Raw genomic sequence first — 14,766 nt, 5'->3', positions numbered from 1 at the left:
TTGGCGAAAGTCAGACACTTTCCCGCATTGGTAGTGACCTCTTCTTTCTTGTTTGGCCACCAATTGAGTTTCTTGAGGTCCATATACATCTTGTCTGGAGCGGGATGAATAAATTATTTGTCTTGTGAGCCTCATTCATGACAACGTCTCCGTACCCGCCGAATTTCGGTGTCCAGATTCGATTCCTGAGATAATAAGCTCTGTCATCCTTAACTTCAAGGTTTTTATCCATTCCTCGTAAGGCCTCTCCTGCGATGTTCTCGGGTTTCAAGGCTTCTAACTACACCTTCTTAATTTCTGTGGACATGCATGAATGGATGGTCATGGTCAACGATTTTTACTCTGCGGCCCGAGTATTCTTTCCGACTTAGGGAGTCTGCTACTATGTTGGCTCTGGACAGATGATAACGAATTTCGCATTCGTAGTCATTTAGCAGTTCCACCCATCGTCGTTGTCTCATGTTGAGCTCCTTTTGATTAAGGATGTGCTGTAAACTCTTATGACATGCAAAGATGGTACACTTTGTGTCGTAAAGGCAGTGTCCCCAGATTTTCAGGGAAAACACCACAGCTCCTAGTTCGAGGTCGTGCGTGGTGTAGTTGTTCTCATGAGTCTTGGGCTGTCTCGAGAACCTCTTTCTTTGGAACTTTGTGCTGAGGATGTCTCGGCCTTGGACCAACTTTTTGTGAAATATCTCATTCCTAGAAGTTGGTTGAACGGGTCGTCGATTCGTGATAAGGGGTATCGGTCCTTGATGGTTAGTTCGTTCAGCTCTTGACAATCAACTCATATACATAATGATTTGCCTTTCTTCTTTACGAACAAGACTGACGTTCCCCAAGGTGAGAAGCTTGGTCTGATAATTCCTTTACTCAACAGCTCATTCAGTTGACTGGACAGTTACCGCATTTCAGTCGGTGCTAAGTGGTATGGGGATTTGGCTACGAGGGTGGCTCCATGCATCAAGTCGATTATGAATTTGACACGGCGTACGAGTGGTATTCCCGGGAGGTCTTTTGGAAATACATCGGGAAAGTTACAGATTCCTGGAGTATTCCTGGATGTACTACACTTCCTGATTCATATTCCTATCGTGGCCTAAGGAAGAGCATGGTACCTCTTTCCTAGGTACTTCTGATCCTTGATGCAAGGTACGATTCGGGGGTTTGTGTCGGATTTGTCATCATAGATAACAAAGGTTTTGGTTATTTGGTGAGTTAAGTCGAACGACCTTTTTGTAACATATGGTATTGGTATGATGAGAATTTAACCAAAACCTGTAAATGGTTGCGTCGAAGTTTCCTGTTGTCATTAGTATTAGGTTGGTTTAGAATGAATGTTTGCTTAGAGTTAGAGTGCATCCTAGGTATGCGTTGTTGGCGGATTTAGTTCTTCCGGTAGCTATTGCTACCAAGAATATTTTCGTGAATGTTTGAGGGTTTTGATTTAGTATGCAATTAAACTTTGTGAATCACGAGTTTCCTCTTCGCACTCTTATTGTAAAGGTATGCATGCATATGAGTTATTTGAGGAGGAAACATACCAGTAATCACAACGGGGTCCCTTGTTGCTTCCTCATGTCCCGTTGTTGGAAATCCGTTGATGCTTCTAACATCTTTGTTTCTAGTCTTTGGGCACTTCCTTTTGAAATGCCCTGCCTCCCCACATTTGTAGCAGGTCTGACCCACCCTAGCATTTGCATCTTGGGTGGTTTGTTATGCTGGCGCCTTATAGAAATGGGTGGTATGCCCCTTTCTGTTGAAATTATTGCAGTGAAACTCTTGGCAGAATCCAAAGTGATGGAAGTTACACTTGATGCATCTAGGCAGGTTCCCATCATATGGTTTCATCGGCACAGAGACAGTGGGGGTAGTGGTGGTATGGACTACCATAATTTGTTGTCTTTTGGCAGATTCCTGAGTCAAACGACCCCCTTTTCTTGTTCCAGAACATTCGTTTCTTGAGTAGTACTCTACCCTTGTCGTGGGAGTTCCTAGGTTTGTAATTTGGGGTGTCCTTGTAGGAATACCTCCGCTGGCGTCCTTGGTTTCCACCATGATTGGAACTACTGGCACCGTTCCCATTTCTGTTTGCGTTGTCAGTGCTACGTTGTACCATGACGGCTATCACCGTGACTGTTACAGCGACTTGAAATGTAGTGGGGTCCATTCATATAACTGGTGTTGCGCCGGTATGCTGGCTACTTCCTTATTGCAGCATGATTCCGTTGTATGGTATGAAATGAGTTCATATGTAACCATGGACATTGCTAGTTGTATCCCATCTAAATTTATATTTATATACATATAAACTATACATTTTGCTATACGATTTCCAAATGTTTCAACCAACATCATCATAATGAACTTATGGTAGTAAGTAGTAGTAGGTATTGTACGAAAGTTAAGTTACCAAACTAGGACATAGACGTCAAATACAATATGTTGATTCGGGTACACGGGCTTCAGAGAGCGTATCTCGCTTGATTTACTACTATTGGTTGTGATAAAATCCACAATAAGTCTAACACCTAGTGGAAGTAGCTTAGTCACTAACTCACTAGGCTATACTAGTTTGCGCAAGGTTCCCGTTATCTGAAACATCTTGCGAGTGGCCACCTCCGCTCTCTATTATGCTATGACTATCCTAGCTTGAGCTATGATTACCCTTTCCTCGAGAGTCGAGTGCCTCTCCTGGTACTTCCCCGTTTCCGCTCGAGAGGTGATGAGGTCCTTATGGAGGAGATCAATGAGATGACATGCCCGGGGTAGTCCCTCTCCAGTTGTCGAGTTCGTGCGTCAGTGGCCTCAATAGCGACCCCCAACTCTATGATCCGATTCACCGATGCCCTGGTCTGATATCCAAGATGTGTGGTTTGTTGAACCATAATAGGGAGGTCCCTGTCTGCTGGTCCTCCGTGACTAAGATTATAGAAACCTCACTCCATGTCGTTTGGAGAATGCTGGTGTTGCTTCCTGTTCCACCTTTCCAAGTCTTCCACCCGTCGGGGCGTGGGTCCTTGGTAATCCAACGATGTGCGGGAACCCGGGTGATGTAAGGAGGTTTATGACTTCGAACTCTATGTCCGAGTCCTCCTTTTCTTCTTCCTCATCTGGATCCGCATACGGGTTCTTCTTCCACTATTTCCTTAGGATCCTCCTCGGGATCCTCTTCGATCCACCCACCATTTCCTTAATTAGAGAAATAGGGGTCTCTAAGCATGTGAAATCCTGCCATGACGTCTGTGCGAGAATAAATATATGAGAAATATATGAAGGCTTAAGTGTATGATCCTCTAGTATCGTAAAGTACTTCTATAGTATTTTATACTTAATGTTTGATTCTAGGATTTCTTGGTATATAGGGTTGGTAAGTTTTGGATTCGTTGCCCACAACGATCATTCCTAAACACATGTTGGTCATCTCTCATATAAATATAGTTGATCATACTATATTTATCCCATATATGATTACATAACTGTCTAGGCTTAATCGTAGTGTTTAACTCCTCCAAATACTTTTTATATAGTTTTTATTATGACACTGTTTCTAGTATGTATGCATGTATGTATACTTTTTAGAATAATACTATTATATTTTAAAAGTATACTTCTTAGTCAGAGTGTTTTAGTCCCAATATATTTATAGTTGTATATCTTACGTGGGTTGATATACTTAGTTCACTATAAACAATGCTCTGATACCAATTTGTCACACCCCAAACCAAAACAACAGAAACGTATGGGGGCGGATGACTTCATGTAGAGTATCATAACAATTGAATAGTAATGATCAAAGCATTAGAACCATTGTATTGAATATTTAATAAGTTTACATTGTGCTCAAAACATTGTTTACATGATATCAAATGCATATGACAAAAATAAATAACGTGATGCGACGACGTCCCATCCACCAAAAAGTCTTGTGGTTACCTGTTTACTTATTTCCTGAGAATACAAGTGATTTTGAAAAGAGTCAACAATTAAGTTGGTGAGTTCATAAGCGTTTTGTATGAGAAGGATTTGTAACTGTTTCGAGTAAAATGATAGTGTATATTTCCATAAAATACGATATTTTCTTTATAAATGAGCTGTAAGTCTTAAATCCCAAGACTAAAAATGTAAGTAATACTGTATTGAAAAATGGTGTTATGAAGTTTTATCTTTATATAAAACTACTTGAACATATGTTAACCCGTAAATCAAATGTGTTGTCAATACCCTATGTGAGTAATTATAACCATACAAATGCGACTAGTTGGCCTGAACGACATTCTTCAGGCGTCGGAACTGTTACGACATTTGTCACCCCAGACTTTCTGTTCTAAATGTAGCTAACAGTTTAGGTGTGGGGTTGTCAATCCTGTATAGATCTATACACAAGTATCACACTCTCCCTACAAGAGACTCTAGTTATAATTCAGGGCTTAATGTGTACTTTGGTAGGTACGGTGAAGCTAAATGTCTCACAACCAGTATCAATCGATTTACATGAACTGAAAACTCCTTTTTTCTTGTAAATGAAATTATTATATCTTTAAATAATTATATGTTTCTTTTGAAATGATAGTTGTGACTCCCAAACTATATCAATTATAGTTTATCTTGTTTGTTTGTTGAGACTATATATATATATATATATATATATATATATATATATATATATATATATATATATATATATATATATATATATACAAAGTTGTTATCTTGTCTAGTGTCAAAATGTATGGTCAAAAGATTATATTTTTGGGATGTAACCCACATAATGGTGAAATAACTATAATGTAACCCTTTTTATTAGAAAAATTATATTTTGGTAAAGAGCTTCCAAAAACATTGTAGTTTTACAAATCATAATTTTTCTTATGATTTTTATAACATAGATTATGTTTTGTTTTTGTTAGTTTTGTATTTCAAAAATAATATATCACAAATAGTTGTATAAAATGTAGTGACAACCATATCTCATGCAAATAATGTTTTATTTTCACATAGTAATAAATCATGCAAATGTTGGTGTTAAAAGTTAACTTTACTAGTATCCCCCCCCCCCCCCCCCTAAAAACATGAAAAACTCACAAATGTGGGGGTACGAACTCACCTTGAGTGGATTTGTGGGTTGTTTGAAGAGATGGTGTAAAGATTTCCAAGCCTAAAACACTTGAATGTGGTTGATGAACTCTTTGAAGGTGATATTACCCTAAGAGTTTTAACACATAATAATATGTGTAAATAAGATGAAACTAACATGATAGTGTATAAGAACACTAGATTAACAAGAAAAAGTTACCAAAACTCTAGGGATAAACTTGAAGGATTTGAACTTGGAAGATTTTCGGCTTGCTCCTTGAAAGAGAGAATGGAGTAAACTTTAGAGACAATGGAATGGGTGGGGGTTTATGGGTGTGTCCTGCCGTAGTTTAGGAAAAAGGGATGATATGATACTTTTTTAGTTATTTGTTGGTTAATGCATGGATATTTGTTAGGTAAACTTTATTATTGGAAAAGGGTGAAATATCTAATCATAAAGTCAACTTTCCTTCTCTGCCTTTCCCACCAAAATCACCCTAAAACTTCCAAAATCACATGTGATTTCGGCCTTGTAACAACCGAGATCACCATGTGATTTCGGTCATGTACAAACCGAGATCACATAGTGATTTCGGTCTAGGCACAAACCGAAATCACAAGGTTTTGGTGTTCTAGGCCGAAATCTCTAATGCATGATTATGATTGGTTCTAACCTGTTAACTTTTCAAAGGCTCTTTACAAGTATGATTTTCAAAGCATATATATTTACTTATACAAATCATGCCCTTTTGGTTTACAAATTTTTATTGCACAAAGTTACGTTATGAATTCACTTATACACAATTACAATTTAGACCTTGCTTGCTCCAAAATTTTCCAGTTGTCACAGGTGTGATGCGTGCAGTCAACCGAGCTCCAGTAAGTCTTCTCAAAATACGCATACATGTTATATGTTTTACGTTATGACATGTGAATTTCCTGTTAGTTTAGGATTAAGGATCTGCTAATGATTGCATGATAGTATGCAAGGAGATATGTCTTTATGTGTTTATTGTATGAGATTGTAGAATTGCATGCTAGTATGAGATTAGTTATCTGATAGGTTGGCCTGTTTTGGTTTTGTTATGACTTGAATTGCTTGATGCTCGCATGCTGCGTGCTTTGTGCTTTTAGGAAATTTTATTTGTACCACCTGACTAGTGGACAAATGCCTTTGATTACATATTATTGAGATTAGATAATTTTAGATTGATAGGTTTAACTCTATTGTGCAGCTCTTGTTTGAGTCCAACCATTGTAGTGTGGTAACTTTCATTCAAAGAATTATCTTGTACCGATAGTATGTAATTGTATTCGTGTAGTAGTTAGACGGTATTAGTGAGAGTTCCTTCTGCAACTGATAGCAGAGAGTGGTGAGGAAAGGAACCCAAGGAAGTCCCTGGAGTATGTATTGGTGCGTAGGACACCTTATAGTACGAGGATAGTATTAGATGGGAAGGAGTGACTTGAAGGAGTCGAGGTAGTGCTTGAGGAGGGTATAAATAGGTGTGGAAGGTAGTATTAGGCCTGTACTGTCACACCCCCAAACCTGAACGGCGGAAACGTTCGGGGGCGGATGACTTCATGTGGTAACGTAACAAATGAATACATAGTAAAGAAAGCAATACAACCATCATATATATAATTGCAAGTTTACATTTGTCAAAAGTTACATGTTCAAAACCAATTACAATATGATGTCAAAATACGAGATTAAACTGGCGCCGCAGCATCCCTTCATCAAAAAGTAAAATGAATACCTGAAATTACTGATTTCCTGGGACATACAAGAAATTTTGAAAGAGTAGATCAGCATTTAAGCTGGTGAGTTTCATAAGTATTTAAGTGACAATGTTTGTATGAAATGAAATGTTTTGTCTTTGTTTGTTTGTGTTTAGAAAATCCTATATTTTCTACTAGTATAAAAGTAGCCTTCACTCAAGACCAATGTTTGTTTCTAAAAATATATGTAAGTGTAAAATAACCAATGTGTTTGAAAACCTTGTAAATCAATGCATTTTTAATACCCCATGTGAGTTTTATAACCATACTATTGACTCGGAATGCCTATACACAACGTTCTTCAGGTATTGGAATGTTATGACGTTTGTCACCCCAAACGGTGGACTGCAGCTAACAGTCAGGGCGCGGGTTGTCAAGCCCGTATAGATCTATACACAAACACCATGCTCCCCCTCCAAGGGATTCTGGTATATAATACAGGACTTGAAATGTGTACTTGAACGTACATGAAGTTAGTGTCTCACAAAACCGTGGTATACAAACATATCTACTTGTTAAAATGTTACGTTTGTTCTTGTATACGAAAGTGACTTCTTGAAATTCATGATTCTAGTACATAAGAGTTAGAAATTTGTTCGTAAAACTATACCTTTTATAGTTTTCTAAAAGTGTGTCTCGTTTGTTTAGAAATACTTAGAAAAAAGGAATCATTTGTTATGAAAGCATAGATTTTTGGTGTAGAGTCCAAGATAGACAAGTATACATATAATCTAAGAAAAGTTTAGTTTATGCATGCATTACGACAATTTATATTTCAAAAGATAGAATGCTATTTTAACATATGTTATATATATATATATATATATATATATATATATATATATATATATATATATATATATATATATATATATATATATATATATATATATATATATATGAAAGTTCCTTATAAAGTTTGTAAATCGCATGTGATTTGGATATATAACAGCATATAAAAGAGTTCTTTATGTAACACACGATAATACTCGTGTGTTTTACTTGTAATCCCCCCCTTGAAAGCATGTAAAAGAATTTATAGAACATTTAAAAGGTAAATTAAGGGGTATGAACTCACTTGAAAGTTTGAAGATAGCGAGATGGAAAACCGGGCAGAGTTTCGTCTCGGGAAACGGATTTTTCTCGGGATTCTCGGAAATAAAATTGACCCTCGGGACTTGAGCAAAAAGACCAGAGCTTCGGGTTTGAACGGGCACGGAAAACGAGGCAATATCGTGAGAGAAAGGAGAGAAATGAGCCTCTTTTTCGGAAGCCTTCGCATGCTATTTATAGGGGGGTCTGAGAAGCCTCGTACGCGGGGCGTACGCTCGTACACAGCGCGTACGCGTACGTCATGCATGACCGAAGCCTCGACTGCCTCGGCTTCAGATGGGACGGATCAGTCTGGCGGGTCGGATGGGACGGCGGGTCGGACGGGCGGGTCGGACGGGTCAGTAGTCTCGCATAGGGCGACGTGGAGGATCATAGACCAAGGCCCTAGGGTACGCAGGGCGTACAGGGGTACGCAGCGCGTACCTCGGATGAGGACGCTGACTCCTCTTCGGATAATGCTTGATTTTTGAATTAAATAAATATATAATTTATTTAATAAACTTCAAAAATTCATATCTTCTTCATACGAACTCCGTTTTCGATGGTCTTTATATCCCCGCGTAGGTGAGACTACGCTCTACAACTTTCGTTTAGACTCCGTTGGCAAATTCCGAAATTATTTATATTATTTATTTTATAACTCATCGTGTTTAAGGAATTTCTTCAAAAATTTATAACTTCTTTATCTGACGTCGGTTTTTGCCAGACTTTTTACCGCTGAAATACCATTGTCGAGACCTTCGATTCTCGTTTAGGTCATTCCGGCCAAAAGTCGCTCGATCTCCGATTCGAGTTTTTAGCTGTCTGTTGCTAAGCTGAACTTGGAAAAATCATAACTTCAATATACGAAGTCGGATTTGGGCGTTCTTTTTACGTACGATCATGGTTTAAAGACATTTAAACATAGAAGGAATTTAAATAGAACTATTTGGACATTTTATTATGAAAGTTAAATTTTATTACTCAAAAGTGGTTACAATACTTGACCTTTTAGGTCATTACAAAGAGTTGAAATATCGGGTTGTCACATGTACTACTGAAAACACATGATTTATACCCGAGACCAGGAAGACCATGATGAATCTAGGAACCTCGAGAGTGTGAACCTCTTTGTGTGTTTACGGATTGTTTAAGTGGTTATGTTTCATTATGGTGGTGACACGCAATGGAGCAGGGGGTTCATGGATCTAGTTCAGGCACAAGCACCAAACCAATTGATGAGGGATTACAAGAGTTCATTGCATCAAATATTACTAGAGGCATCCATGATGCGACCCCGGTGATGTTTGGATCGATTGAGGAGGGTATCATGGAGCTGATGGAGGATTGCCTTCATATCTTCAGAGTTGATTTGGTCGATAGCCAGTTTAGGGCCCACACTCTCTCCTGCAAGGATTTCAGGGGATGTGGGGCACCAGAATTCTTTGGGGTGAAGGACCCCATTGCCTCCAAGCGTTGGCTAGTAGATATTGAGTGTGCCCAGATGATGAGCTTCTGCCCCGAAGGGCCGAAGGTGAGGTTCACTGCAGGATGTATGAGGCGGAAATCTCGGGATTGGTGGGAGGATGTTGGCTATACCTTGGGAGCCCCAACCATTGAGGCCATGACCTGGTCGGATTTTGTGACCCGGTTCCGAGCGGAGTTGGGACCAGTTGTTGAGGTGCAATCATTAGCTATGGAGTTTCTAGATATGACACAGATGAATGAGGCCGTGGCGGAGATCACTGCTAAATCCAAGAGAGAACTTTATTGATACCCCAGTACGCTGCATATGAGGAGATAATGAAGACCCAGTACCATGACATGTCGAGACCTAATATCAGGGAGTTTGTTAGCTTTTTCGCCTGACCGACTCCGACTCTGGATGACATGATATCCAGGGCTCGGGAATGGGAGATTGATTTGGAGCACATAAGGAAGAGGAAGGCAGAGCATGGGCAGACGACTGGGGTTTCAGTGAAGAAACCCAAGCAATTCGATTCTAGATTGAAGGGCCACCAGGGCTGGAGCCACTGTGGCAAGTGAGGCAGGGCACATGATAGAGTCTACAGAGCTGGTGGTTCGGGCTGTTACAAGTGCGGCAAGACAGGGCATTTCAGCAGGGATTGCACTGCTACTACCATCACTACCCATACATTAGATCTGATTTGCTTCCATTCCAATCAAAGGGGCCACGAGAAGGCCAACTGCCCGAGTTTAGCATCAGAAGGACTAGTAGTAGCACCAGCTCCAGTGACTCCGAGGATCACTGATGGCTGCCAGGGCAAGGCGGAGGTGCCAGTTGTTTAGAGCAGGGCATTTTAGCTGACAACCGAGGAGGCTCGTGCAGCGCCCGATATGATCACTGGGTCATTCCTTGTGAACAATATTCCTACATTGGTCTTATTCAATTCAGGGGCTACCCAATCTTTTGTATCTCTTGCGCTTAGCAAGAGGTTTGACGATGCTCCAGGAGAGTTGTATTATCCATTAGAGGTTGAGATTGCCAATGATCGTCCGGTGCAAGTGTTGAGGGTTCACGGGGGATGCACTTTGGAGTTATTCAGGGAGCAGGATCCGATTGATTTAGTTCCGATTCCCCTGCTCGAGAGTAAGGTCATTGTGGGGATGGATTGGTTGAGCTCCAATGGGGCGATAGAGCAAAAGACAGTCCCAATGAACTACCATTAAATTCTGATCGGGACTTTGTTTACCCGGTTCCCCTCGCGGCTAAAGGGTACATCCGGGGCCGGTCGCATGGACCTACTTACCTTTCTTGTAGAAAGAAAGAAAAAACTTCCCTTTCTTTCTTTCCTTTTTTTCCTTCGACGAATTGAAGATATGACCAATGGCCCCCTAGTTTAATAGGAGTAAGAAAGCTACCTGAGAAAAAGGCAAGGTTCACCTTGGATTGATTGATTGTGGGCTTTAGTTGGTATTTGTTTGGACCCCAATTGGGATAGAGTTGGTGATCAACGGTGAGGGTGCTCAGCATGGGCTGACTCTCTGTTCGGTAGCCAGGTCCAAGCGTTATCTTCAGTAGGGATGTTATGGGTTCGTGGCCTATGTGATGGATGCCCGAGAGAAAGGTGGAGTGACCATTGATGATGTACCAATTGTTTGGGAATACCCAGATGTGTTCCAGGAGGATTTTCCTGGAGTGCCTCCGGAGACACAGGTGGAGTTTCAGATTGACTTGGTTCTAGGTGCGGCTCCGATAGCCAAAGCACCTTATCGGTTGGCACCTCCAGAGATGCATGAGTTGTCTACACAGCTGCAGGAGCTGTTAGATATGGGATTTATTCGGCTAAGTAGTTCAACTTGGGGAGCACCGATCTTATTTGTGAAGAAAAAACATAGGACACATTGGATGTGTATTGACTACCGGGAGCTGAATAAGCTAATGATGAAGAACCACTACCCACTCCCAGCGATCGACGATTTATTTGATCAACTTCAGGCTACATCTTGGTTCTCGAAGATCAACATGTGTTCGGGTTATCACCAGATGAGGGTCAGAGAGGAGGATATGCAGAAGACGACCTTTCGGACTTGTTATGGTAATTACGAGTTCGTGGTGATGCCTTTCAGGATCACCAATGCTCTAACCACATTCATGGATCTCATGAATCGCGTATGCAAGTGTAACGCCCGTAGATCAGGGCTAGTCAATTTAAAGACGATAAGTGTCAAAAATGAGTTTCTGATAGAAGATTATTTAGAATGAATAATCTTAACTAGGTTATATTATATGTTACAAGGATTCCGTACATATAAAGAACGTCGAAATCCGAATTATAATGAAGAAGTTATGACCTGTTGAAGTTTCGCGACAGAACCTGCACGACGCTGAATGACGTAAAAAGTGAATTTATGTTAGAGCGATATTTTGCCTTAGTGATCTAAACGAAAGTTGTAGAGTTCGTTAAACCGTGAGCGTGCATAAAAAGAACGTCCAAATCTGACTTCGTACGAGGAAGTTATGATTTTTCTAAGTTTCAGCTTAGCAGTATGCATCCTGAATACTCGATTTGAGATCGAGCGGTTTTTAGCCAAAACAATCTAAACGAGAATCGAAGATCTCGTCAATTGTAGTGAAACGATAAAAAGATAGGCGAAAACGGACGTCAGATGAAAAAGCTATAAATTTATAACGGAGTTTTCCAGTCCCGGCCTACTAAAAATAATATAATAAAAATAAATTCAAAATTAGCCAACGAAGTCTAAACGAAAGTTATAAAGCGTAGTCTCACCTACGCGTGGATATAACAAACGTCGAAAAGAGAGCTCGTATGTGAAAGTTACGCAATTTAGAAGTTCGACGAGTCAAATTACGCCCAGTGTAATTTGAGTACGCCCAACGACTCAAAGGGGTAAAACTTGTCTGACCAATACTCGAGTGCCACCAGTCGACGCACGCAATGACGTCAAAGTTAACTCGAGTACGCCCAGCGTACTGAGTACGCCCTGCGTAATTTGAGATTACGCCACGCGTAATCCCAGACCCTTAGCCTATAAATAGAACTCGAAATCAGCCATTTTCTCTTGTTCAAACTCTTTATTCTCTCTAGTTTTTGCCTCGTTTTGCGTGCCGTTTATACCCCGAAGCCCCGGTAATATTTCCGAGCCCCGAAGAAAGATCCGAAGCCCCGAGGATCCCGAAGAGCGTTATTCCCGAGCCGAAGCGCTGCCCGCGAGGAGCCGGTTTTTGTGAAGATCTTCCAGATCTACGGAGAAACACTACTTCAGCAAGCCGTAGTGATGTCCGATCATCTTCTGATCAAGTGAGTGTATAGTCACTTTCATCTTACACATAAATATGAAGTATTTTATAAAATACGTGCTATGTGTTATATATTAATTATCTATTTGAGATGGATTTGGAATTGATGTTTTTATACGGGTGTTAAATGATTTAAATTGTGTTTGTATTTATATCTACAAAAATGTTGGGTAGAACATGGGTAGATGGAATAGTTGGTGACGATGCGACTTCGTACCTATTGAGTAAGCCTTGGTGACGATGCGACTTCGTGCCTATTTGATAAACCTTGGTGACGATGTGACTTCGTGCCTTTGGTGTAAACCCAGGTGACTATGAGACGTAGTGCCTATTGTGTAAACCCTGGTGACTATGAGACGTAGTGCCAATTGTATGAACCCTGGTGACTATGCGACGTAGTGCCTGTTGTATAAACCGTGGTAGCAAATGGACTGTGTGCCAGTTCCTTAGGTAAACCCTTAGGAATGAATGAAGAAAGTATAATCCATTCTTAGGGTAAAACCTTAATAAATAAAGAAGATAATGGGGATGGGTATTTGGGTTGATTGTTGATAATTGTATTTAATAAATGTATTATTGTGGGTTGAAAACCCTATATGCTCACCAGGCTCCCAAGCCTGACCCACTCAGTTTTCTTTGTATCACAGGTATCAATACGAAGACATAATTCACTGAGAGAATAAAGGAGATGTAAATCATTAGTGTAAATAATTGTAAGTTCTGTTTATGCTTATGTGTCTGTATCAGAACATGACATCCCGAGATTTTGTTATATAATGAAAATACTTTTCTTTAAGAAATGCTTTGATAAATTCTTATCATATTTTTTTATTTTGGGGACAAATTCCGCAACAATTTTCTTTAAACGATTACTCTGATTTTAAAAACAAAGCATAAACAAATCGGTCTTTTCTGGCCATGAAATTGGGGATGTCACAGTTGGTATCAGAGCATTAGTTTAAGCGAACTAGGAATTTGTAGGAAATTTCTAGACTTAAACTTAGAATGCTAAGTAATGATTGTGAGGAGTGTGTCTAAAATATGTTAGGTAGTACACCTAAATTGACACAAGCACTTGATGCCTAAAATGATTTTATGTGCAAAATGTTTTGTGTGATAACTATATTGATGCTATTCTTTGTTCGGATCTATGGTTTGTTGCCGACCGGATCTGGAAACCTTATGTGTTTAGAATTCTAAGCGTATGGTTACGATATTAGAACTAGCATATAAACGTTTCGGAGTGATAAGGACGATTTGAATATCTATCGTGAATGAGGATCTAATTTCACCTTATTCGGTGTGTAGATAAAAAATGGTGGGAACAAGAAGTGGAGTTGGAAATGCTAATGAAAACAGGAATCAACCACCCCGTGATTGAGCAAATACCTGTTGTAGCAGCAGCACCTGAGCTGATAACAATGGTTGGTGTACAATTGATGATTCAGCCGATGTTGGATCGTCAAATGGAAGAAACTAGACGTCTGCTTCAACAAAATCGTGAAGAACTTTCAATCCAAGTTGAAGAACCCGAAGTGAATGGAGGGCCATCGGAAGATAGAAACTTCAGTGGTACCGTTGGTCAAGCCAACCCACCAATTGTTAGACAAAACAATTGTGATGGAGGAAATGATGGAAGAGGATGTAAATACAAGGATTTAATGGCATCCAAACCACCGTGTCTATCTGGGAGCCCGACGCCGGTGCAAGTCATGGACTGGATCTCCAAGATGGAGACAATGTTTGGAAGTTGCGAGTGTAGTAACAGACAGAAGACCGCTCTTGCAATTCCTCTATTAAAATCTGGAGTATTGAGCTTGTGGAAGTTACTGGCCGGTTCGATGCCCAAGGGGGAAGCTAGCAAGATGTCTTGGGAAGAGTTCGTGGTACAATTGAAAATGCAATACTGCTCTGAGCAGGATCTCCTGGAAATCAACAATGAGTTCCAGAATCTGAAGAAGGGAAGATTGAGCATCACTGAATACGCCACAAGCTTTACGGAAAAGATGAAGCTTATTCCATACCTACTTCCA

Source organism: Lactuca sativa, chromosome 2, assembly GCF_002870075.4.
Source record: "Lactuca sativa cultivar Salinas chromosome 2, Lsat_Salinas_v11, whole genome shotgun sequence".
Lineage (NCBI taxonomy): Eukaryota > Viridiplantae > Streptophyta > Magnoliopsida > Asterales > Asteraceae > Lactuca > Lactuca sativa.
The sequence above is the reverse complement of the archived record's forward strand: the minus strand, read 5'-3'. Positions refer to the sequence as shown.